This window comes from Bactrocera dorsalis, chromosome 1 (assembly GCF_023373825.1).
Source record: "Bactrocera dorsalis isolate Fly_Bdor chromosome 1, ASM2337382v1, whole genome shotgun sequence".
Lineage (NCBI taxonomy): Eukaryota > Metazoa > Arthropoda > Insecta > Diptera > Tephritidae > Bactrocera > Bactrocera dorsalis.
Genome location: NC_064303.1, coordinates 19,794,609 through 19,821,880, shown reverse-complemented (window position 1 = coordinate 19,821,880; position 27,272 = coordinate 19,794,609). Strand labels below are relative to the sequence as shown.

At 35.8% G+C, this 27,272-nt stretch overlaps 1 protein-coding gene across 3 annotated transcripts in view; it reads left to right on the top strand.

Moving 5' to 3' along the window:
* Positions 1-12,793: 12,793 nt before the first annotated feature.
* The window catches only part of LOC105224077 (limbic system-associated membrane protein), a 112,873-nt gene continuing 98,394 nt past the window's right edge, over positions 12,794-27,272 (top strand). For all 3 annotated transcript variants that reach the window (XM_049457867.1, XM_049457873.1, XM_049457865.1), the window contains exon 1: positions 12,794-13,140. The gene's annotated coding sequence lies outside the window, so the exon portion shown is untranslated. The remainder of the gene's footprint in view (positions 13,141-27,272) is intronic.

Here is a 27,272-nt window from a genome sequence, read left to right as displayed (position 1 = left end):
GGAACTTTTCAAGAGCACATAGAGCGAAGAGATGTCGTTTGGGAAGATCGAGTGGCTTCAGTTCTTGCACAAGTTGCTGATTGATTACCGTAAACCTTTTTTTGACATACTCCCAGAGAAAATAAGGTAGAGGTGTTAAATCGCATAATCTTGGTGGCCATTTGATTAGGCCCTTTATCGAAATATGCGAACTTTGCACGCAATGTGACCATGTTTAGCATGAAACATGAGGCGGCGCAAAAACGACAAAAGGAGATCATCTGCCTCCGTTTTTATAAAATTCTTGGGGGAAAAGTCGGTCAACATTGTGCTATAACGTTATTGATGCTAATGCTTTTCCTATTCCGTTTCGAAAAAAATAAGCCCGATAAAGCCGTTATTCCACAAACCGCACACAGTCAATTTTTGGGAATTTAATTGAGTTTCCTGAACCACATGAGGATTTGACTTACCCCAATAGCGAAAAATTAGTTTGTTGACAAAGCCATTAAGCCACAAATGAGCCTAATATGAGAAAATTATTTTTGATGAAACTCGTCGTTGCCTTCCATCATTTTCAACGCCCAATAGGTGAATCTATGGAACTTTAAATGGTCTAATGGCTTTAGTGGCCTTTGCGAACACAATTTTATAAGGATGTCGATCCAAATCCAAACGTGAAACTCGCCATGTTGTCATCGAAAAGAGTACCAACGGTATAGAACGGCATTGAGCAGATTAATTCGAATTGGCCTCAACACAGAGCGGCGACATTTCCGTCACGTGCAATACAATAGTTGCAGCGGCAAATATAGGCTTAGCGTTGAGTAAAATAATAGTAAATTTTAGTTCATATATGGAATTCAATAAAGAAGCATAACACTATTTGGCGTCAATTCGAGAAACCAAGTGCAACCAGGTCCTCCTTCACTTGATCTCCCAAATGGAGTGGAGGTCTCTCACTCCCTCTGCTCCCCGGCGGGTTCTATCAGAGCTGGAGTGTATTCACCCATTCTTACGACATGATCTAGCCGGCGTAGTTGCTGTTTCCTGTCCATACCTCTGCACCATATAACAAGATGACAAACATAGTGGTATAGAGCTCCTTTTTGTACTGTCAACAGCAGTTTTTAAATCGACGAAGCGGTGGTATCTATCGATCTTCCTTTCACGGGTCTTTCTCAAGATTTGACGCACTGTGAAAATCTGCTCGATTGTAGGTTTTCCAGGTCTGAATACTATAATATCCAATCAGTTTGTTGGCGGTGGGTTTTAATATTTTACACAGTACGCTCGTTAGAACCTTAAATGCGATGTGACGAGGCTTATCCTACAATTGTTGGCGCAGATTGTTCGAAGGAACAGAGCACACTTAAATACCAATCGTCGTTCATGCTTTCTACTAAGAAGCCTTATCAGTTGTTTGCCTCCATATTTGACTAGCTCGGCCAGCAAGCCATCAGCTCTGCCGCTTTGTTGTTCTTCGGACGTGAAATTGTTATTCGAACTTTTTCATGCTCGGGCAATAGAACGTTCGCTACATCGTCATCGATAAGGTTGTTCTAATTTTCTATCGATTCATTTGAAAGCTCGCGCACCATCTGTAGAGTAAAAGTTAGTGTTTTATCTAATATTAAAACAAATAGGAATACTTAGGAAAGAAGAAACAATTTTTCATATTAAAAAGTAGATAGTAGATTTCAATTTCAACTCATCAAAATAATGTGAGAAGAAAAGCAAGATAATACGAAAATACATAATTAATAAACAGCGTAGAAAAAAGTTTTTATGTATGCATCTCAGTATATTAACCCATATAAACGTGAAAAATTAAGTCTACTTTTGATAAGGGATTGATTAGAAGAAGAGGTTTTTGAAATATTCATAATTTTTTTTCCATAACTCAATAAGCGCAATTGCAATTGTGAAATGTGAGGACTCTTCTGTATCACCAGCTTCTTCCAAGTCCACTTTTTTGCATTTAAATCATCAGCTAAATTACCGGTATCATGCACGGCACGAGTTTCCCTTTCGACACTTCGACAATTAATTTCATCTGTCTGTTTGCGCATAAAAGATGCATTACCGTTCAGATATATTCTCCTAATTATTGAATATGTTAATAATTAATGTGAACTGCTGCAGCACAGTTGCTACACCAACTTTACTCGCCACATTAAAATTATGCTTCTGGAGTTTATATTGGCAACTCAGGTTGCCAAGCAAAGTATCACATTTGGAGTAATGAGAACGACTACTCATTGTACGAATATGAGGTAACAAGTGCATATACATATACATACCAATATCGATGAGTAACCCAATTTGTATACGAGGAATAAATTGCAAACTTGTGGTTGCCACGAACAACAATATCATTGGCTGACAGCATGTGGTTGGAGCGACAGGTGATGGTCTGCTGTTGGCTATCGGCTGGGCGTTGGTTCTTTTATGCGAGACTTATTCATAATGAAATCGATATGCATACCTACAGTATGTAGATATGGCCTTATGCATGTGCAATGACATTAATGTCTCCTGTGGTTTCTATTATTAGTTAAAGTTAAATTCGACAAACCAATAAGTCAGCAAGTTGGCTAATTAATAACAGTTCCATACACATATGTCACATATAAATATTCATGTACACATTCAATACATTTCATCAGACATTGTCTCATATGCTCCTACTCTCTTTTCTTTTTACACAGAAAGTGTGTGTCTGAATGCATCGCATATTAGGGTGTCCGTTATAGCTCAAGTTGATTATTTTTTTACAAACGCGCACTGAAGTTTCAGAAAATATAATAGCTAACATAATTAAGCTCTTTATTTTCAGTTCAAACCGACACTACATCACTTTACCGCGCCCATATCTTTTATATGGTTTGTTATATTATATGATTTTTTAAATCTTTGCAATCAACTTTTTTTCTCCAAAAGATATTAATCTGCAACCTTTAAAAAAAATTATTTCGAATATAAAATTTTACGCTCTTAAAAATAGATCTTAAAGCATTGCTTTACCCAGTTAACTTTTGTTTCAAAAGTTATGTATTCATAGAGTACACCATGTCGTATGAGCAACGTTAAATCTATGAATCCTCTGGTCATTTGATGTATTGTATAGATCTAACTACGTATAATTTTGAAAGGAATGTTTTTATCAAAAAATTCGTTGAGGCTTTTATGTAGAGTGGAAAATTTTGAACTAGAATATCATTTTTTCAAGGTTCCAGACTTACTTCTTTAATACGAGTACTAATTGTCAAAATATCCCGTGTTCAACTAATTTCAATGAATGATAAATATATCAGAAAAAATTACGAGGAATTTCGGAGGCTAAAAACTTAGTAATGTAACAAATTAAACCCAAAATTTCTACAAAAAAGTAGTACGAGGTATGACAATTAAGTAATGAGACTGATTCCATAAAAACCGTATATTTGAAAATTATTCTACAACTCTGCCATCCTCTTCAAAGTAGCCCCCTTGGGCAACTATACACATAAGATATAATGGACACCCTAGCGTATACACACCTACAACTACAGTGTAAATTTCATCAAAATTCATGCACAACACCTCACCTGCCAGCCACAAGCCGCCAGCGTTGCCAAGACTTGTCACACACTATGCTTACACATATACAATTGCATGTATGTATATTGTATAAGTATGCGTATGTATATGCTTAACAAAACCTCTAGCTGCAAAAATATTTACAGCTCACCTTCACTTATGCTTCAATCTCTCAATATTGAACTTCCGTTGCTGCCGACAACTCTCAACTAGTTTACCTCCAGCTACGCTGCTGCCCTGTGGTGGCATGTGCGCCATATACACATACACACAAATGCATCATCATGCATGTGCGCGCACTTACTCATTCATCGAATGCATATGCAATGCAATGCCAGCTCAGATGCCCAGTTGATGGCTTCAGCAGTTGCAACGGTGCTGTGCTGCTGCGATGGACGTTGCTGCCACCCATGTTGGCCAATTGAAGTTACAAATATTTTTGTGGTATTGCTGTTGGTTTCGGTTTCGGCTTTTGGGGTTTCGGTTACTGGTTGGGTAAGTGCGTACCGACAATGGCTCGAAGATTACTGCCACAAGTTGCACTTTACAGTGTAAAGAAGTTGTGAATTATCTCGGCGGATCAAAATAATGGGTAGTCGAAAAAGTCTTTTCGTATTTCTAATCAAACTTCAACTTATTTTCTGTAAATTTATAATGAACTTTAATGAACCAAATATGTTCGTACTATTATGGTCTACCACTTTTTCAAATTTTTCCGCTAGAGCTACTATTCCATCAGTGTAAAACTTTTATGATTTTTCGGCGAAAAACTGCGACAAGTAATTTTCATAGGCTTCTCTTGAAGCCAACTTTACTCCATTAAAGGATTTCTGCATTGGCCGAAACACATAACTTCCCGATGATGTAAGATCAGGGCTATATGGTGGATGCATAAAGACTTCGCAGCTACGCTCTCCCAGTATTTGCCAAGTCATTAAAGATGTGTGTGGTCTAGCGTTGTCCTGATGGAAGACGAAGCCCTTTCTATTGATCAGTTTCTGGTGATTTTTTCGATTGCTTGCTTCAATCACATCAGTTGTCAGTAGTAAAATTTAGAATCAATATAACGACCAGGTTGTAGCAGCTCATAGTGGATGTTTCCTGTCCAATCCCATCAAATACTCAGCATAACCTTTCGAGGTGTCTATCCTGGCTTTGCGACCTTTTTTTGAGCTTCAACACATTTGAACCATGATTATTTTCGCACATCATTGTCAAATTTGATCCACTTTTCGTCTCCATTGCTTCAGAGATGGTTCGATTTCATTTGGTTTCAGCAAAGAATCGCAGATATTAATTCGGTTCCACTAAGAATGCCATCATAAAGCTACCTCTTGACTGTAAAGCTACCTCAAACTGTGAAAACTAAAGCAATCATGGACAGTCGAAATTAAGTCTAAAGTCACCCTGATACAACCCACTGTACCCAACATACCACCAACAGCGCGTAAGCAATCTCCACATGGTATGCTATATCGGTTGGGAGCAACAACCACAGCTACTACAACTGTTGGTCACAACAATGCGACCAAAACAGCATCAATTACAACAAAATCATTAGGCAGTACAACAACAGTAGCAACGCAGATTTGCAGCAATTGAATTGGATTCAACCAAACGTCAACACTTGCGTATCTGTCGTGCTAATTATCATGTTTACAATTGCGCAGGACCCACTGGTGTAGCAGCTCGCTATCGTGGGTGATTATTTAATGAATTAGTATCCTTATGTAATAACTCAGAGACAGCTGAGGGGAATATGAATTATTTCGGCAGAAGCGCATACATACACATTATGGTCATTTGTCTGAGAAACCGTGAAGAATTAAATTGCAAAATCAATTAAAAAGCCCATAAATTCGGTTTGGATAACTATTTTTATTTATTTTAAAGTACAAAGTATGTGAAAATAATCATAAATTCAGGACCAATTCACTTTTGCTCGATTGGACCACCTTTTGCCTTAACTATAGCCTTGAGATGATCAAAAAATGAATCGCAAGCTGTCCGAATGTGACTTGCCGGTATTTCGGCCCACTCACGGACAATAGCTTCAGCATCTCGAGACTGGTGTATGTTTTACTTCGTACCTTGCTCTCCAAAATAGCCCAGAGAGAATAATCCATTGGATTCGCAATTGGTGAATTCGAGAGCCATTGTGTGGTCATAATGAAGTTCGGAAAGTTATTTTTCAGTCATTCTTGGTTCACTCGCGCTTTGTGAGACGGTGCTGAGTCTTGTTGAAACGTTCATGGTTTGCAACCGAAATATTTGTTTGCCCACTACTTCAAATCAGCCTCCAGAACACTTTCCCGATAATATGTCGCATTTACTTTGACGCCAGGTTCGATGAAAACAGCGGCCAAAACCATTATTTGTGGTGGGTGCTGCCTCCTGGTGGCCTGACTTAGACTCTCGTATGAACAGTCGGTCAAGTAAAGCATTGATTAATGCGGTGTGTGGGAAGTGGCGAAGTCTTTCTGCTTGGATCACGCGTTTTTTACGGAAGTAAAAATATCCCTTTAGGAGGGTTGCCTTTTAAATTTTGAAATTTGAGAAACCCGATAGATATAAATTATCGAAAACCGCTTTATTCTCTATTAAGTTCCAAGCACTTTTGCATGTATCTGAATCAATTGTCGTAACACTTTTGCCACTCATATTGAGATATTTCCGAAATATGCATTCTGAATGCACCAACCGCCTTTTCAAATTTCGAAAAATAATGAACTCTTGCATTATTACAGCCTGAACAGGGTATATTAAGTTTACCACGAAGTTTGTAACACCCGGAAGGAAGCGTCGCAGACCCTATAAAGTGTATATAGTATATAAATGATCAGTATGTTGAGCTGAGTCGATTTAGCCTTATCTTTCTGTCCGTCTGTATATATGCGAACTAATCCCTCAGTTTTTAAGATATCGTTTTCAAATTTTGCAATAGTCATTTTCGCTTCAAGAAGCTGCTCATTTGTTGGAACTGTCGATATCGGACCACTGTAACATATAGCTGCCATACAAACTGAACGATCGGAATCAAGTTCTTGTATGGAAAACTTTCACATTTGGCAATATATCTTCACAAAAGTTGGCTCAGGTTATTTTCTAAAGCAACAATGTATTCTCTCCAGAAATTGTTCAGATCGGTTAACTATAGCATATAGCTGCCATACAAACTGAACGTTCGGAATCTAGTGCTGGTATGGAAAACTTTTGCATTTGACAAGATATATTCACGAAATTTGGTATAGATTATTTTCTAAGCCAACAATGTAATTTTCGAAGAAATGGTGCAGATCGGTTAACTATAACATATAGCTGCCATACAAACTGAATGATCGAAATCAAATGCATGTATGGAAAACTTTTGCATTTGACAATGTATATTCACGAAATTTGGTATAGATTATTTTCTCAGGCGACAATGTAATTTCCCAAGAAATTGTTCAGATCGGTTAACTATAGCATATAGCTGACATACAAACTGAACGTTCGTAATCTAGTGCTTGCTTGGGAAAATTCCTCAATTGACGTGGTATCTTCACGAAATTTTACATGTGTTACTGCTTAAGGTAATTATCTCATTATAATCTCCGAAGAAATTGTTCAAACTTTCACTTACTTATATTATTTAGAAGTCGATAAATAAGTAACAACAACAAATTGCTTAGCAGAAAGTTATTAGTCTCTGAAAATACTTTGAAATTTAATGCTTACTTAATTAAACCTCTAAAATACCAACACTCACACGATGTATGCAAAAACACTCATATAAAAGCCGTTCAAATAAATACACTCACAAATAAATGCATATATGCATACACACACACATATATATGTATGTAGCTACACTTGCAACATAATCCACACTGCACACTTAACAGTCGTGCCATTTGAGATTTTCTCATGCATAAATTTACCGAAGAACTTTGCAGTCAATATGTGTTCAATATACCACACAAGCATTTGATAATTTCTAGCATAATTTATGATGGTTGTTATGCCATCGCTTGCATACAAACATATTTGGTAAAGATGAAAAGTAGTAACTTTGTGCATATACTATAGATATAAAAGTATACAAGGGTGGCTCTTATTTTCAAAGTAAACTCTGCGCGATTTTTGACATAATACCACTGCTCTGCAAGTTATGCGTTAAAATTATATGAACATAATATGGCCTCAGCATTGATACAAGTGATGCATACCTGGTGAGTTACTCATACGACATGGTGTACTATAAGAATACAGAACATTTGATGCATAATTTAAACTGCTCATAACTTTTAAAGCAAGGTTTGTATGAAAAAATTATTTAGACCTTTTCTGTAGAGCGGAAAACTTTATATTTAGATATCACTTCTTCAAGGTTAGACATTTATTTGCTTTGGAGATAAAAGCTTTATTGTAAAGGTTGCAAAATTACGAATAAAATATTATATATGGAAAGAAAAGAATGATTAAAGCGCGATTTAAATTGAAAATATAGAGCTTGTTTGCATTGAATGCTTCTTTTCTATGCAAAAACTGAAACCTCAAAGGGTCTTTACAAAAAAAAATCTACTTGTCATATAACGAACACCCTAATATACATATAAGTTTGACTTTGTTACTTTCTATTCAGCACACTTGATACATGATTAATATGCAGCATTACGGTGCACCACAGTTTCTGATTTGTGGCCAAGTAATGTGACTACAGACGCATGCAAAACACCCAACACTTTGCAGCAAACCTGTGCCTTGGTTTGAGGCCAGCAATTGTGCGTCGAGTTAGTCGTCGAGCAGTTATGCTCAAGTTATGATTGTTACTTGCATATTTTATGGTTGCATAAGTAAATTATTATTATTCATATTAGTTGAAAGAGACATGTTATTGTTGTTATTGTTTTTAATGCACACCAAGTAAACATAGGTGGGTAGATTTATAGTTGTGTGTGCTGTACTGTCATTGCACGCCATCAAATTGACAAATTTGTTATGCTAACTAATTTATTTATGTGTATTTCAGCAGCCAGCAGGTAGAGCCGGTCTCTGAGTGGTGCAATGGTACGCACTGAGCAAATTAATTGTGGCCAATCGATTTTAGCCACAGAATTTTACAATGACACATATAGCAAATTATATATTATTAAGTATTTTACTCACACATACATATGCATGTGTGTGTATGTGCTTTAATATTTAGCTTGTTAACACATTTAGCCTATTTGGCCATAAACACATCCGTCGCCTAAATGTTAATCATACGCCAAGGCATGTGCTTGCCCGCGTGCTCAACTCAGCTGCAGGAAACATAAAAAATTCAACAAGAAAAATCATACTAAGTAATTTGACATTTTACTACCTGTTTGCTCTCTCAAGCATTTTGACTGACCCGAAAAATATGTGCAACAACAACAACAACTATTGGTAAGCAAGAATTAAATTGAAAAAAATCGAAAGCACTCAACAACATGCGAAGTGGTAATTTGTTTGGCGGAATTTCATCCACAACGAACGCGATTAAAGCGTAAATAATTTCATTTTATACAGCATACAAATATAAATTTATGAAAAATATCTATTACACTGGTCAACAAAAGTATTTAAACTGAACTATAAATAGTTTAAATAATACTTTTTAAGCTATACTAATCCAAAATGTGTATAAACCTTCAATGCATATTATTTCGCCTAATATTTTTGGTGTATTATATTATATAATTACAAAGAAAATATTTATTTTTAATAAAATGAATTTTTAATCAATGTATTTAACATACTTTTGATTTACTCTGTACCCTACCTCAAAATTCTTGTTTTTACATTGGTTTTGTTGCGATGGACATAAGATCGATTCCGGTTATTTATTGATATATTTAAGTCTAAACATTTTTTTGTTCCAGGACCCAGAATACTGACGCACAGTGGAATCATCTCATGCCGTACATTTATATGCCGGCGATTTGGCATCAAAATTTAAACTGTCCATCCACCGCATCCCGCTCTTTACTCTACCTTGTAGCATTGTTGTTGTTGCGCATAAAAAACGAAAAGTACTTCAATTGCGCGAAGTTAAAGTACTTTCGGCCACCACAACAAATACACCGACGCACTCGTGCCACTAACTTTGTTGCACACACACAGCAACACACATATTCCCCGCGCTCTTCGCCTCGCGTGCCTTAATGAATGCATTGCGAATGCTCGCACAATAACAAACCGCCGAGCCGACTGCAAATAACTGGCAGGCGTGATTTTCTTGTTCTTTTTTTTTTGGTAAAAAAATAAAATGCAACAACAAAGTATTATGTCGTTTGTTGTTGGATTCTGTTGTTGTTGCTTTTCAACAACAGGTTTATTAGCGTTTTATGACTCCGCTTTCGAATCGGTGTGTGTTTTCCGCTCTCCTTTTCTCTCTCTTGTTTTTGTTGTAATATTTTAAGTGATTTTCCGCGAAGGCATTGTGAAATTTTTTAATTGACAGACAATTTAGTTTGCCCAGTTGTTTGGTAAAGTTGTTTGCAGACTTTTGTTGTGAAGTGAAATCTGACTGGGCTTAATGGGAATTAAATAAAAGTTTATGGCACTCGATTAACGGTTGATCGGCGCGCTTTATTCACAGTTAATAATTTTTGTTGTGGTTATTGTAGAGTTATTGCAGGTAGACCTTGAAAGTAAATGGATTTCATTTATTTTTGTAAATTTTGTGTAATTATTTTTTAGTAATTATTACAGTCGAAATCAATAATGCTAACGAGCTGAATTTATTAAATTCATAAGGTCATGATTTGCTTTATTGAAGTGGGTAGCTGTTACTTGATTTATACTCAGTTTGTTTTACAATTTCATAATGATTAGACTTACTTCAACTTCAACATTGGTAAATGGCGTAAACGTTTACTGTAGTGGAAAATGCGTATCCTCAGAAATGCCATAGAGTACGCTCCGAAGACGTTATTGCTGCTAACAGCAGAGTAGCACAGAAGACCCGCCTTCAAGTGCGTCGAACTTTTAGTAAATTGACCCAAAACGAGATGACCACTATTCTTAATTTTCACCAGTAAGTTTTCTTCAGCTTTGAAGCTCACTTTTGGTTGAAAGGGTCGCATTTGAAATGATGATAATCCACAAGTCATTCCGAGATGCCGTTATATCTACAAAAAATCACTGGTTGGTGTGTTGAAAGTACAGAGGGAACTGATTCATATTTCTTCAAAAATGAAAGCCGGCCATAATGTTATATTCAATGAGCAGCTAATAGAGGCATGATTTTTTAGTGCCCGAATTGATAGCGTTATTAATATTCAAGTCATCGAGGTGAAAGATCATTATAAAGACATCTTATTTTCTTTAAGTAGCCAGAAAAAATTTAACTCGATTATAATATAATCAACTACAGATTAATATTAGAAGCAAAGAGTCATTCAAACTTGGTTTAAATTGTCTAAACTGATTTGTAATAAATTGTCCTCCTTGTATCGACTAATTTTAGTGGGTGTTTGAATACAACTCTGTACAGAAAATTTTATTAAATCAGGCTGCGATGGTTTAAAGTTTTATATCGAACGCCTTGCGACGACATTTACAACATACGAGGGCTGCTATATATATTTCTGGCCTAGGCAACACTAAGTGTTGCCAGGTGCAATCTGACATTTCCATTGGATTTTTTAGCATAACGTCGTTTAATCGTGATTTGTTTTATTTACAGGGAATTAAAAAATTCATCTCGGCCAAAAAGTGGAATTAACTCGTGAACATTTTCGTGCGATCATTTTTCACAACTTTCGACGTGGATTATCACGACAAGAGTGCATCGATGAACTAAAATCTTTGTATGGCTATGAAGCACCATCCTATAGCACTGTGAAAAACTGTTACAACGAATTCAATCGTGGCCGACGCTCAATCAAAGACGAATGCTGTGAAGGTCGTCCAAAAAACAGCCGTTGTGCCAGAAAACGTCGATGCCGTACGTGAACTGACTTCGCACTTCGAGAAATGGTCGCCTGTTTCTTCGGCAAAATTAGTCATGTGGCGACTGTTCCGCTTGAGCAACGTAGGACGGTCAGTTCTGAGTGGTACACCATCATTTGTTTGCCTGAAGTCTTCGGAGAAATTCGAAAAAACGAACAAGAGAAGACGAATCAGTGTTCACCATGACCATGCAAAACTCTCACATATCGGCTCAAACCAGCGCCTTTTTGACCAGCCAAAACGTCGAATTGATGAGTCATCCTCCGTACAGCCCTGACTTGGCACCCAATGACTTCTTTTTATTCCCACACATCAAGAAAATAATGCGTGGTCAACGATTTTCGTCGCCAGAAGATGCTGTAGAAGCATTCAAAACCATGTTTTGGAGGTGTGTCAATCGGAGTGGAAAAAGTGCTTCGAAAATTGGTTTGTGCGCATGCAAAAGTGTATAAATCTTGATGGAGATTATTTTTAAAAACAATAAAACCATTTTCGTTGATAAATATTACTATTTTCATTATTAGGGCAGAAATATACATAGCAGCCCTCGTACAACATTAAAAAGAATACACAGGCAATTTTAGCAGTAATACTTAACAGAAATTTTTAAATAAAATAAATGTTACACGCAAAAATATCCCAAAGCACTCTTAACAGTAATGCTAACAGAGGAGAATGACTTGAAATCAACACTGAAAGACAAATTCACCACTTTTAGAAAAATAAACCCACCACACTACAATAAATACGAAACCAAAAGCGGGGTAATGCAAAACCAACACACAAAAAAGTTGAAAAAAACCAAACAAGGGGGCGCTCTAATACACCAACACCAACGCGCTCCACTAGAGTGTACATAAATAAAGTAAAACCAAAAGCAAAAATAAATAAAAAGCAACAAAATGAAAATACAAATAACACGAACAGCGTGCAAAGTAATGCCAACTGCTGTCAGCGGCAAAGAAAAGGAAAACGACTACAAAAACAAAATCACAGTTGTCTGATTCGTTGTGATTCGTCTGCATTGTCGGCGCTATTACTGTTGGTAACGGTAAAGACGAAAGCAACGTTGTCGTTGCAACTATTGTCTTTCTACATGCTACTACAACAATATACCACTACATATGTATATGTGTGTGTGCGTGTGTTTTGTTTTTGTCTCCCAATTCGTGTGCGACGGCAACGAGTATTAGTTCGCCATTCGTTCGGGTTACTCATACGACACGCCGTGGCTACACTTCGCCAAAGCTTCCGGCAAATGAAACCGACCTATTGCGAATCAGTTGTTTGTCGGCATCGTTTGCGAGCGGTTGTATTGTGCAAATCGGAACGGTACTCTTTTATGGCGCGCAATCGAAAACGTGTGTGTTAATAACAATTTGTGGCAAAATAATTATATATTTAAGTAATTACTTGAGTCGCTTAACGCAACCGGTTGACTGTCAAGACGGTGAAGTGTGATCATTTGACAAGGCAATGTTGTGGAAATACTATTTCTTGTAGTGTTTAGTTTTGTTGGTAATCCTTATTAACCAAAACATGTGTTAAAGTGTATATATCACATATAAAAAAAGTTTTGGAAATGTAAATCAAATACCATTGCGTGAAAAATACTTCGTAAGTTGTCTTTTATATGTTGTTTGTGTTAAATTATATGCTTTCGGAAATGCGCTAAATGAGTTACTCGTCATCGTGAATAATTTTGAAATTTTTATGCCAAAAAATATCAGTTGATTTGAAAAGATTATAAAAAGTTAATGGCTGGATTTGTCTATCTTAAAATTATGTGCCCTTTGAGTGCCTTAGAAAACCATAAATTTAAATTGGTACCTTTCGGGTAGTATTCTGATGGATATTTTATTACTTTTTATCCCTCTCATTGAATATATAGAGCGAGTATGAGTTCCAAAAGCTTAACGATATACATATCTCCGTTGTTGGAAGATCTTAAAGGTTGCACACACGAAAGTATCACAACGTATTATGCACTGGTTATTATACTGGTTAAGTTATCTGTTAGTCGCCATGAAAGTTTTACAACTAGCTTCGCTTGAATAATTTCTTCTTTATTGGTGGGCGTAGACAATGCTACCACTGCTATATAGCAGTTTACAATAACGCGCCAGTCATTCTTCCTCCCAGGTTCTGCGCTGGGTTTCGGATCTGCTACGTAAAAGACACTACCAATGAGACCAAGAAAACAACGCCTTTTGAATACACCTTATTACATAAATTTACAATCAATGCTTTCGCAGCTTACATTTATAGAACTCATCACATGTTAAACTATACTAATGTGCTGTGCACATGCTCACTTAACTTAATCCTTCTTACGGCGAACTTCAATCATTTAAGAATTTCTTTCAATTTTCTGCAACTACCGGAGCATAAAGTATGCTCGTGTATACAATTTACATACTATAGTATTTTTATCAGGAAAAGTGTGCTATAGTCATCTGAAAGGAATTCCTAATAACTTGTTACTAACCTGTTGATACCCCACTTACTTCTAGCTTTCTCAAACTAAGATGTTTGCACTCCATTGTTATTGGCTCAAATACTTCAGACATATATTATTAGAAAGTCCACAATATCAGCCACTGAATCGGTGGCAGCATTCTAGCATTCAGCTTTTAAACAGCATCTCTTCACGCAACATTTAGAGCAACATATTTGGAAAGACAGATCAGTAAGCATACGTCTGATCAAAGTTTACCCGTATAGATTAAAAAAGCAAGATATTCACGCGTTATAAAACAAATAATTATTATAACCTACCAAATAAGTTACTAAGCTGAGGTTTCCAAACGTTTTTTAAGCCTTGGCTGGAATGCCTTTTTGTGACTTTAGAGTATTTTGGTTCTTTTTGTTTGGTTTCGGCGCATTTTTGGCGTGCATTTGCTGGATTGTTGAACAGTTTCGATCTCCTCTTAATAAACCCACGTCTTGTCACCAATAGTGATGCCTTTGAGGCTTCTCTGTAACCTTGTCAAGCATCTGCATCGAGACCTTTACACTCGTTTATGCAAAAGTTTCAGTTATTTTGTTACAAGACCAACACTGACATGCTTTATACCCAAAACATTAGAAAAAATGTGTTGAGTCGATAAATAAAAGTTGTGGAGATCCGCTGTTATCTCTCTGTATACACAAAATTTTAACCAAAATGTGTTGAGTCGATAAATAAAAGTTGTGGAGATCCGCTGTTATCTCTCTGTTGCCAACACGACGCTTATCAAGCAATGTGCCTTTAACTTTTTTGCTGTTATTGATTGCTTCCAGATCTATGTTACTTTGTATGCTTTGTCAAACTTAAATACTTATGTTCGTGATAAAGTCGACTCCCAAACAGACTTCGGTACTATTTTCAACACTTAAAATTTCAGGCCATTTCATTGTTTTATTTTTCATGGAAAAAAAGTCAGACCAATCTCTGAAGTCGTAAACTAACAAGTGCCAAATTCAGACTAATTGACTTGTGGAGATCAAATCTCGCTCGACCATATAAAATAACAGTTGGAACAGGATCCAGTTCAAATTTAATAAGCTAATATATGCTAAGTATATTTATTCAGATAATTCAAGTTTTCCAGTGTTAGTAATTGTCATTTCCATTTACTTCCATGGTAGTTAATTATTAATATTATACAAAATTATCAATAATTTGAAAAATTTTAAATCTCCCTAACGTGTGTTTTGAATAGAAATAGAAACAAGAAAAACTTTCACTTCGGCTGATCCGAAGCTAATATATCTTTCACAGGTGCATTTCTTTTAGTAACTATCTCTCCAGTTTGTATTTAAGCTATATGTTATAGTAATCCGATCGGAACAATTTATCTTCTGAGATTTTATTTCGACGAATGTTTGTCAAATGTTATATATAACTTAACCGAAATAAAATAAACGCAAAAATTTCAAACAAATGGAACAAGGTTCCATCGGGTTTCTTAAAAGAGTTATTAATCGATTGAATATATCTATTAATACTAAGAAAACTTAAAATAAAAATTGTAAAAAATTCAAACTAAGCTTACCGAATTGAATTTGAGAAGCTATAGCTATATAGTTTTAGAGTAGATGTTATGCTTTTACACAGGGAATTAAGTCACCCGCATTTCTTGGCTAAGTATTCAATAAAAGTTTCTTAACTTACCTAACCGATGCCGCGCTTCTGCACGAAGCAAATTTTTTTCGACTAATGGGTTTTATTAGACAACACTTTTTATATAAAAAATACTTATCGACATTAGTATTTGTCTTCATTGGCTCTCAGATGACAACCTTTGTTAAATGTTTGTAAGCGTGATGCAACGTTCGTCCTCAGGGGTGGTGATTACTAACACTACACCACTCCGAGGCGGTAATAAGCGTTCAGTATTTAATATTTTTAGAAATTTTAGAGTTTTAATAGTCGTTTTTACTAAAAGAACTCTTTTTAATACCATTTTATAACAAAACCTTGTAACTTTTGTTAGAAATCAAGCATTTTTCGTGTAGGTTTAGTGGCACTGGTTTACACAGAGACTACATAGACTTTGTTGAAGCAACCGGAATAATTGTCAAACTGACACATATTTCATTATCCAATAGTGTTAAATGCAACATTTGAAAAAATATATACCTATCTATTGTAGACTAGGGTGGATAATTTTTGAAGGCAAACTAAATCATTGTAGGATGTAACTCAAAGAAATATAATATAACAAAAATAAAAAGGAAAATTAACAAAAATAAAAAAGAAAATTTACAAAAAAGAAAAAATTGCAAAAATGAAGAGAAAATAAAACAAACCTGAAAGAAAAAATTATTTACGGGCGATGTGAAGTTGGGAGTAAGAAGCTAAAGAAAGCAGCTATGAGTTGTTTAGTGGCAAATTTTTTTGTTTGTATTTTTTGAGAAAACTTCCCGTAGTAATACGTACATATGTTTTGGTTTTCACTGTTAAATATTTTAAAATGAAGATCTGCTATATGTCACCATACGTATTGGAGTATTAATTAGAAGTAAGCAAGTGCTAAAATCTATAGCAAGTTCGCCAAGCATTAAGCACAACTTTGAATTTATACTCGACTGGAAAACTATATGATCTTAATATACCCATTGGAAATTTTGGTAATAGTGTTTAAGGGATTCCACCTGCTTTAATGGGACCAGCTGTAATAATACAATATTTGAAGGCAACCGATCTGGGTGTCATTGAATTATTATAATTATATTTTTAATTAAAATCATAGAAATGGTTTTGCTGAAATGGCTATATTATTCAACATACTAGTTCTCTTTAAGGGTGATACACTCTCTATAGCGAGCTTCTAACTTTACCTTTTTGTAGTACTATTTGTCCTTTGCTTCAAAATAGGCCTCAGTTTTGGCGATCATCTCTTCATTTGACTAAAGTTTTTTCCCATCGAGCATTCCTTTGAAATCTGAGAGCAGAAAGTAATCGCTGGGAGTCGTATCTGGAGAATACGGTAGACGCAGAAGAAATTCGAAGCTCAATTCATAGATTTTTGAGCTCGTTTGCATTGACTTCTGAGACAGTCCATTGACCTGGTGAAACAACAATTCCTTCTTCATGAAATGTGGCCGTTTTTCATCGATTTCGTCCTTTTAACGGTCGAATGACAATAAGTGATAGTCGTTGATGATGGTCCTTTCTTTTTCAAGGTAACCAATAAAAATTATTCCATGCGTATCCCAAAATACAGAATGTTGTGTTTTTCCACACTTTGTAGCGGGTGCAGTCCACTGAGATGACTATCGATTGGACTTAGGAGTGAAATGATGGAACCATGTTTCATTAGTTGTCACATGTCAATGGAAAAACTCGGATTCATTACGCTTGAACATCTCCAAACATTGCTCTGAATAATCAACAAATATTCGTGAATGATATAATGTATACGTTTAATTTAAATCTCGTACAACTTCACTTTACGGTCTTCCAAAATTATTTTGTAGACCTTTTTATGTTTTCTTCGGTAACAACCTCTTTTGGGCGTCCATTTCGTTGTACTGCCTGTTCGTCTGAAGGTCTGTCTGCAGTATATGCGCGAAATTTTTCCTCAGTTTTTGAAGTTTCAGTATTGATCTGAAATTTTGCGCCCTCTATGGCATTTTTTGGAACCGTTGATATCAGGCCGATATCAGGATTATAGATCAGAAAAAAGCTGTATGTATGGAAAATAGTTTTATTTGTCGAGACACCTTCATAAAATTTTGTATGTATTGGCCAAGAAAGCGGTACAGTTTTCGAAAAAAATTTCAAGATCGAAATACTGTAGATCAAAATCAAGTACTTCTTTGGAAGTTTTTGTATTTACTATAATACATCGGTGCAGTGGATCATTATTTCTCGTTTTATCAGTTAGATTAGCTAAGGTTACTCTGGAAGACCAATAAGCCTCGGTAACCAGTTTGGTTCTTTGCGATACCAAATGGAGTTCAGTTTCTAGTAGGTCCGAGGGAAGTAGTCATCGTTTAGAATGCTTGCCTTTGACGTGAATTTTAACAGACTCTGTGAGCTCCTCCCTCAGTGTATTATATCGTGGAGACCCCGTATGCTTACAGCGTAGTCTTGCGAATGGGAGACAAGTACATGAGAGAAGCTTTATTAATTAATTTATACTATAATTACCATTTCGAATCATAAATCGGTTAGCCCGGACTGTCTAATATGATTGCGATTGTTCAAGTTTGAAAGTGATTGGGAAAGTAGGGTGAAAAAGCTGAGAAATTTCTTCAAATTTATCGACTTAATGAATGATGCTTGGTTGGGCTTCGTTGGTGACACAATGAGCTTAATATAGGCTCTAGGGTAGTGAGCGTTGCATTGTGTTCGGTATTGGTAGTCAGCGCTACTGCGATTACCTTCCGAACTAACCTAATGGACATCGAATGCATTCAGATTGCTTCAAAGCCATGCCTTCGACTTTAATTTTATTTTAAAATAATCTATATGGTATCTATATAAGATATATGTATATCTATATAAACTATAGCAAACTATCCTCTGTTTACCCAAACAACCGCAATGCGCACACAAACAAAATAATAAAAATAATCAGCTTGACGGAAGTGGCAATGCTTGTGTTAATCATCACACACAATACCATAAGTGGAGAGAAATAATTAGGCAGCAAATTATGGCAATGAAAAAAATGCGAGTAACTATAAACCAAATACATATATAAATATAACATAAAGGAGTAATAAGGAATGCCGCCAGCTTCAGCGAAATTTGCGTGTTGCCAGCAAATATGCGTTACTCGCCTAGGCTACGGGCTAGCTAAATAATACAGGCGACCTTTTGTTGTGTGCGGCTAATGTTGTTATTATGACCGTGTTGCTCTCACTCGCTATTATTTGTTAATGTGCCTGTGCGATTGTTTATTCAAAACAACAATTGTTGGCAAGCTCGAAACTGCAGCGCCAACGCACACACACACACGTACACACAAAAGCGCCGCGTAAATAAATGATAGTGTGGATAATTGCGCGCGCACAGGCAGGGAAGCTGACTGTCAGACTCGCTAACGGTCTGCCGTGTCGGGCGAAAAGCGCGTGGCGAGCGGCTAATGGTAAATTCGTGATTTTTGTAATTATGACAAAAATGTGCATTGCAGCACGACGCTTACACATATGTTCGTGTAAGTGTGTGTTTGTGTGTTTGCTGCCGCTGTTTGGCGCCATTACGTTTTTGCCAGCAATCGCTTGTGTGGCAGGCGACGCTTTGACCTCATGGCCATATGGCTGGCTGGTTGTTGGTCTCGTGACCGGCTCCACTTCAGCTGCACTTCAACTGCCACGGACAGTAACTGCCAATTTTCCGCCTAACTAATTCCATGTATTCTAATAAGCACATTGTTCGTTCGCCATTTACGCATATACTTATTCACATATGTTTGTATGGGTGTGTGTGTGTGTGAATTTGCGGCTGTCAAATGTATGTGCGCTTTTTTTGTGGGCTTTGCGTGTGTATTAACCTTTTATTTATGGAATAATTGTGAAATGATCCTGCGCGGTTTTGCTGTTGTTGTTTGTTTGCATACAGTAATGTTGCATACTTTTAGGCGCTCAGCATATCTGCACGTATTTATAGCGATTTCCGTGCGTTATTTTTGCCTTCACTTTTATTTCATTGTTTTTTTGCTCGCTCGCTTTCATAAATATCAAAACAAGTAGCCTAAATACCGCTAAGTGCCAGTGTGTGAAATGCACTGTGAAAAATTTATGGTGGTGAAAATATTTTGTGTTTAAAAGTTGTTTATATTAATGGCGATGTTGAATTTTATGGTTCTATCTGAAGCTAATTTTTCTGTTCAAAATCTTTCTTAATGCCTGGGACTCAGAAAAAATATTTTAGGAGTTGACTACTTTCCTTATATATGTATGTCTTGGATTCATCTCTCGTCACGTTCTCATGGCAGTACCGTTATGATATTTTTTTAACATTTCTTTGGACTAATCGACACGAGCATTTTTTGAGCGATTGTTAAATTGTGTGGCTTATAACGTGAACCAATTTTTCTTACAATCGAATGTTCAGCCAGTATTGAGTGCATGCTTGTCCCACTAATGCTTTTGGTTTACTCAATCTGACGACAGCTCACATGACGATCTTGCAATATTAATTTGCGCACAATATCAATACAAAATTTCTGGAACAACAACTGATTTTGGATGACCTTCACAAAACTCGTCTTGGAATGTTTATCGATCACAGGTCCTGGAAGGAGCTTCATCGTCAAAAATTCAATTAAGTCCATCTGTGCTCTCTTGTTGAGCTATTTCACGTCGAAAGTTGTAAAAAAATAGGGCGAAATTGTTTGCGATTTAAGTCTATTTTTGGCCTAAATGAATATTTTAAGTTACTGTTAACAAAACAATTTGATCTACGTAAAGTTACTACCAAACAAATTCTTTAAAGACAAAGCATTAAGACGCAGTATTGCTTAAAATAAAACATAATTCTATCGATAAGTTTCCCGAAAGCAATAGTGCCAATTATTTACTTCAGCTTCTTCTCAAGAAAGGTATGAGAGGCTTGAGCATAGTTTTTCGCTTTCTATGAAACTTTATTCTTAGGTTATGTTGGGTTAATCTGGTCGGCCAATGAGCCATGCATAGATCAGTTTTGGTCATTTGCGATACCAGATGGTGTTCAGTTACTAAATCATGAGAAGTATTCATCCTTCAGAATGTCTGCGATTCACCCCCAATGTCCATAGAAGCACTCCACTTTTCGGAGTACCTCTGCAGACTTTCTTGATCATACTAGCGTTGTTCCATTCTGCTCTTATCTTTTTAGACGTCAGAGGACTTCGATCTACACCTATTGATTGAATACTATTCAAATAGATTCCGTAGATACGTTCTTGAATGCTCCAGAAATGTCCAGGAATGCTTCAAGTGCGTATTCCTTATATTCAGGAGCCCTTTCGATATTAAGTAGCAGTTATAAAGCGCAGTTTCTACTGATCTGCCCTTTCAAATAAGCGTGCTGCGCCTTGGACAACTTCTGGGAGGCATTGCGGCCTTAACGTGCATGTCCAAAATTATATCCAGCATTTTCAGCAGGAAGGAAATTAAGCTTATAGGCATAAACTCTTTTGATAAAATTGGATTGCCTCTACATGTCCTATAAAAACTACTCTAGCCTCTCTCCATGAGTGTGCCATAAAGCTGAACTTCAAGCATATCCTAAAAATTTCCACGGCACGGATAGACAGAGCGTCCATATCGAGAGATTTAAATGGGTCGAATGAGCGGATTGCACTTTATAGCTAAGACTTAACGTGTCCTTACAGCCTGGTAAGTACATACTGGCTAGGTCTTCCAACGAGTTCTCTCCGTTCATTAACTCCCTGTTACTTTTGCGAATTAGACCGAGCGAAATTGGGCTTTTGGATAATAGTTTCCTAACTACAGAAGTTCTTCCAGTATTATCGCTTTGTTCTGCGTACCAACTTTTTTTTAGTCTCTTAGAAGATCTTTATATTCATTCGAACAGTCCTCGCTTTCTACTAACTTGGTCAAGTCGAAGCAATCCCGTACTTTGTGTCTAGAAGATCTAAGCTCCTTGTACTATGTTCTTCATGGAGGGAGCTTCGTTTTGTGCTTAAGACACAGCGTAGGGCATGCGTAAGGAAAACTGTATTTATGATATTTGTAAATACAGTCACGCTCTTTTTAAACCCTATCTAGCAGTAGCGATCCCAGGATTAGCGATTTTATGATTTTTCTTCATGCCGTTTCTGATCTTTGCTTCCGACCTAATGGAGAAGTAGGGTGTGCTTAGCACCCTCCAATTTTCTTCTCATGTATATAACGGGTGATTTTTTTGAGGTTAGGATTTTCATGCATTAGTATTTGACAGAACAGAAAGATGCTCAGTATGCTTTGACATTTCATCATGAATAGACTTACTAACGAGCAACGCTTGCAAATCATTGAATTTTATTACCAAAATCAGTGTTCGGTTCGAAATGTGTTTATCGACAAATTTTGTTCAGCGATGAGGCTCATTTCTGGTTGAATGGCTACGTAAATAAGCAAAATTGCCGCATTTGGGGTGAAGAGCAACCAGAAGCCGTTCAAGAACTGCCCATGCATCCCGAAAAATGCACTGTTTGGTGTGGTTTGTACGCTGGTGGAATCATTGGACCGTATTTTTTCAAAGATGCTGTTGGACGCAACGTTACGGTGAATGGCGATCGCTATCGTTCGATGCTAACAAACTTTTTGTTGCCAAAAATGGAAGAACTGAACTTGGTTGACATGTGTTTTCAACAAGATGGCGCTACATGCCACACAGCTCGCGATTCTATGGCCATTTTGAGGGAAAACTTCGGACAACAATTCATCTCAAGAAATGGACCCGTAAGTTGGCCACCAAGATCATGCGATTTAACGCCTTTAGACTATTTTTTGTGGGGCTACGTCAAGTCTAAAGTCTACAGAAATAAGCCAGCAACTATTCCAGCTTTGGAAGACAACATTTCCGAAGAAATTCGGGCTATCCCGGCCGAAATGCTCGAAAAAGTTGCCCAAAATTGGACTTTCCGAATGGACCACCTAAGACGCAGCCGCGGTCAACATTTAAATGAAATTATCTTCAAAAAGTAAATGTCATGAACCAATCTAACGTTTCAAATAAAGAACCGATGAGATTTTGCAAATTTTATGCGTTTTTTTTTTTTAAAAAGTTATCAAGCTCTTAAAAAATCACCCTTTATTTCTACTTATATACAGTGTTATGCCTAGAACGTTTCTGGAAGTGGGTTCTATGTATATAAGCTCCTCATCTCGATTAGCTACCACTAGGCTATTATGTAAAGTATATTTGAGTAGGGAATCATGTGGCATATAACAGAATTCAAAGAGTAAAGACTTATCTTTGACAACCTTAACTGTTAACCGTCAAGTCATCTGTGGAAAGACGGAAGTCAGTATGGGAATAGTGACTTTTCTTCACCAATATGGCTATTCTTACCTTGTTAATTACGCTCGGGGTGTATTTTGTTCCTGGACTAAAGCCACATCGTAGCCGATTTTAAGTTGAGAAGAAGATCGACAGAGGCGATCTTACTTTCGTGGAGATTTTACTTGAAGTACCCTCTGCTATTGGTTTGAACCATAAGACCACTGACTGGGTTCTTTCTCCACCTCCATCTCCTGTAGGACGAGTAAAATCGACATGATCTTTTTCTAAGCCGAGATCCTTTTCGATTTCATCCTTTTCCAACCTGTTTTTGTAGCCATCCATCCTTTATTCTCTTATTATTTTATCTTCATTCTTACTATGCACTTTAAACAGATTCAAAAATATGGATCTTGAGCCCAGACATTAGAGTAAGTTTTTTCTTCTTAAAATTGTTTAATTTCAGTATTTAATGCGAGCAGGTACAAGTATACATATATAGAAGAAAGGCAGACATTCCTTTCTATCTTTATTTCAGTAAGCTTTACTTATATACTAGCAAACTAGGTCACTGATATTTCTCCCTGCAGTAGTCAATTATGTCGTCGGAAATAGCGTATATTTTACAAAATTTAAAACAATTGTCAATATTACCAATATAATTCATAGACAATGCATCATATTGACATACATAATTATAAACTGCCGAACAGTTAATCATAAGCTGTATGACAAGCGTTGTGAACAATAATGCTGGTGGGTATCGGTACTTATGATATATAAATATGTTAATATTAGGGTGAGCCTAAAAAATAAACTATTGAATTCGTGAGTTAAAATATATTTTTTACAAAAAATATGCTACATGGAAAAATATTTATAAAGTGACGGTGACGTGAAACTATGATTTCCGAAAAAATACCATAAGTTTTTAATCGAAAAAAACTGCATCTCAAATTAATAATGTTCTTGTTAAGAAAACTTTTTCCTTTTACAAGATAACTGTACGAATTTGACATGAATTATTATCAAAAGTAGTTATATAATATCCAGAAGATTTGTGTAGATCGTCTTGATGTAGCATATAGCTGCGATACTAACTGACCGATCCAAATCAAGTTCTTGTATGAAAACTTTTCTATATGACAAGATATCTACACGAAATTGATGAGACATATTATTGCCTAAAGCAGCGAAATATTCTGCAAAGAAATTGTTCAGATCGACCAACCTAGCATATAGCTGCCATACAAACTGACCGATCAAAATCAAGTTCTTGTAAGGAAAACTTTTTTATATGACAAGATATCTACACGAAATTCGAGACACATAGTTGCCTAAAGCAGCGAAATATTCTTCGAAGAAATTGTTCAGATCAAACAACCATAGCATATAGCTGCCATACAAACTGAGCGATCAAATTCAACTTATTGTATGCAAAACTTTTTTATTTGACATCATATCTGCACTAAATTTGGCATGGATTACAATTCAGAGCAGCGTCATACTTTCCGAAGAAATTGCTCACCCTAATATATAAATATATTTGCATAAACATATATGTATGTTTGGCTATAGTATATGCGGCCTCAAATGCTTGCTTAACGATATCCATAACGGTTCGCGTTCAGCGGCTAAAAGATAATTATAAAATTGTCTGTGTAATCTGTTTCACCGTGATTACAATCGTTTAATTTTTAATGCCATTTAAAAATAATCGATAGCCCTACAAATGCACACACGCACATATGTGCGTGCTTCTTGTCTATACAAGTATGTTGAATTATTTTAAAATTAACTCCACTCGAATTACGCGGCCACACAAATGGCATATGCAGCAAACAGGCATGCGTGGCTGTATATATGTAACTATCACTGTATGTGTGTACACACTTGCCAGTAGCCATGCTTGTATGCGTGCATTTTGATGTGCGCAAAATACTGGGAAAATATGAAAATATCAATCCAGCAAGTCAATGCATATGTCACGCACACAACTGCAAATATGTCGATTGCATGGGTGCTCGTATGCATGTGTGTGTGTGTTTGTGTGGCATATGAATGAATGCAGCCATGCAGCTGACCGACCGATGAACAGTTATCCAATGGCAAGCAGCAAGCCGCTTACTGATGTATGTTGTTGTGTATGTGGTTGCTTGGTGGCGGTGCGGTTGGGCAAGCTAAAGTCGGCTGGTTTGTCTGTCTGCCTGTCCGCATGTCCAGCTGTTTACCCATTTGTTTGTCAGATTGTCCGACATTGGGTAAATCTGTCAAATGGCTCAGCTAGGCATTTCACAACTCAACAGACGGCATATGTGCTTACTTATATACATATATTTATATATACATACAAGCAGACACATACATATAGACATGAATATACGTCAGCGGTAGTTTTGACGCAAGCAGCTGCTAGCGTTGACAGCCAGAAGTTGCCGCCATATTGCATGCCATTCGTAGTGTTTCGCATGAGAAAATCATACTTTTTGCTTTTGTTATTGTTTTTGTGGTTTTTGTTGTTGCCACCGTTGTTAATTACAAGCGATAATAATCAACTTCCGTTCTTAAGTCGCATTCAACATGCCGGCAAGCGTAGCACATACCTGCATACCGTCCAAACGGACTGTTTAACACGGTCACCAAACATGCAGCATACATTAAGGCGTTCGGCAAGCATTTTTTGTTTGCTTCGGGCACGTGTGTTTTTTGTTTGACTGTGCATTATGCAATATGTGTGCATTTACATTTGATTTATGCGAATTTTATGTAGTGAAAATATGGTTAACGCTAAAAAATTGCGCAAAATAACAAAGAAGCGAGCAAGTTTTTGTCGAGTCGTAGCAAGTAATCGTTTAGTAATGGGCGTGATTGCAGCCGTTGATACTGAAGAAATAAGAGAACATAAGAGAAAATGGTTAAGTAAAACGTCTGTGCAATAAATTTTTTATAAAAATTTCTAGAAAGTTTACCATTACTTTAGAATTACCGCTCACAAACATTTAAATTTCAAACTGCAATTTTTTGTTCAGACAGCTTAATCAGTTTAGGTAATAGACTAATCCTATATGAAAGTACTTATATGATAATGATAACAGACAGTAAGTACTCATATTTTGACAAAAAATATTAAACATTTTTTTTTTCATTCTGAGCATTCATTGTAATTGTATTCATATTATAATCACTATTAATTTTTATTATTATCTATTCATCTTTTGCTGTTAGCATTACCGTTAATAACACGTTGTCATTACAGTAATCATTACTGCTACAAGTAATTAAGTATTGACTACGATTGTACCTTTAAAATTATAATAACAAATACTATTAATATCATTACATTAATCATTATCACTAATAATACGCTATCATTACAATAATCATTACTACTAAAAGTAATTAAGTAATTTAAAGTTATAATAATAATGGTCATTAATATAATTACATCAATCATTGAAAATATATATGTATTGGCCTACAATTAATACCTTATAATAGGTGGCATTACCTTGGAGTTAAAAAATGTAATTACGATTACAAAATACAATTGAGAATTGAGTTTAAAACCAGTAATGTTAACACACATAATTTGTAAACACAAAAATCGAAAAATTAAAAATATTTTGAAATCAAAAAATATTTTGTTTAGGTAGGCATTTTAACAAAGTAATCGCTTTGTAATTATTGGTATTTTGGCAATAGTGACAACTATCATCGCTACCATTACTGGTTTCACCTTTATATTTATGCTATTAGCAAAGCAACCATGTTATCAAACTAGGTATAATTAAAAGTTTTACTGTTAGAATCATTACCAATAGAATATACTTGTGTAGAATTACAAAATATAATTACAGTTATAATTGAAATTGGAATAAAAACAAAATAAACATTAAATTTTATATTTCTTATGAACAAATTACAAATTACAAATTACAAATTACAAATTACAAATTACAAATTACAAATTACAAATTACAATTACAAATTACAAATTACAAATTACAAATTACAAATTACAAATTACAAATTACAAATTACAAATTACAAATTACAAATTACAAATTACAAATTACAAAATTACAAATTACAAATTACAAATTACAAATTACAAATTACAAATTACAAATTACAAATTACAAATTACAAATTACAAATTAAAAATTACAAATTACAAATTACAAATTGCAAGTTACAAATTACAAATTGCAAGTTACAAATTACAAATAAGTACTGCTATAATTGTAATAAGCTATGTAATTAAAAAGCTATAACATTATTAAAGCCAATACTATTACAGTTACCATTACCAAAATATTTGTAA